Here is a 1248-nt window from a genome sequence, read left to right as displayed (position 1 = left end):
TGTAACTTTAAAGTCATGTATTCAACCCAAAATACCATTTGTTGTATTAAATATGTTATTATTTTTTTTTAAACAAACAACCTCAAAATACCCCTCATCACTTGACCTCAATATCAGCTCAGGAAAATAGCAACTTGCAAGCCATTTTTGTTTTTGTTCTAAGGTAGTGGCCGAATAGAACAGGTATAAAACAGTGTTACATTTCTCCATAACATCAAATGGCACAGCCTTATTTAAGAAGATAATTTTCTAGAGATACTATTTAAGATTTTAGATGGCACTTCAAAGTTCATCAGATTGTCTTTCTGAATTTTTGAAAGGAGCAAATCTACATGCAAAAGTATTTTTTTCTTTTCTTGAGACAGTTTCTATAGCAAGCAGTTCCTGTCCCATTTTCCTAAGTATGGATTCATTATTTAAAAATTGTTATACAATACACATAACATAAAATTTACCATTTTAGTCATTTTAAGTGTATAATTCAGTGGCATAAGTATATTCATATTTTACAACCATCACCACTATCCATCATCAGAACTTCTTTTTATCTTTCCAAAGTGAAGCTCTGTACCCATTAAACAGTAGTTTCCCGTTCTTTCTTACTCCAATCCCTGGCCACTATTCTACTTTCTGTCTTTCTGAATTTTAGCATTCTAGAAACCTCATGTAAGTGGAATCATATAGTATTTTTTCATGTAACTGATTTATTTCTCTTAGTTTAATGTCTTCAGTTTCGTTCATGCCGTAGCATGTGTCAACATTTCTCACTTTTTCAAGGCTGAATAATATTTCATTTGTGTATATACCACATGTCATTTATTCATTCATCTGTTGATGGACACTTGTGTTGCTTTCACCTTTTCTGACTATTGTGAATAATGCTGCTGTGAACATGGCTGTACAAATATCTCTTTCACTTTCTCCTTTCAGTTCTTTTAGATATATACCTGGAAGTGAACTTGCTAGATCTTATAGTGTTTCTGTGTTTTATGTTTTGAGACATTGTTATACCATTTTCCAGAGTACCTCCACCACTTTACATTCCCACCCATAGTGCACAAGTGTTCCAGTTTCTCTGCATCCTCACCAACATTAGTTATTTTTTGTTTTCTCAATAATGACCATGTTAATGGGTGTGAAGTGGTATCTCATAGTGGCTTTGATTTGCATTTCCCTAGTGATGACTGATGTTGAGCATCTTTTCATGTGCCTTTTTTTTTTTTTTTTTTTTTTTCCATTTTGCTGTCT

Source organism: Rhinopithecus roxellana, chromosome 11 (genome assembly GCF_007565055.1).
Source record: "Rhinopithecus roxellana isolate Shanxi Qingling chromosome 11, ASM756505v1, whole genome shotgun sequence".
Lineage (NCBI taxonomy): Eukaryota > Metazoa > Chordata > Mammalia > Primates > Cercopithecidae > Rhinopithecus > Rhinopithecus roxellana.
This window is presented reverse-complemented; position numbering follows the sequence as displayed.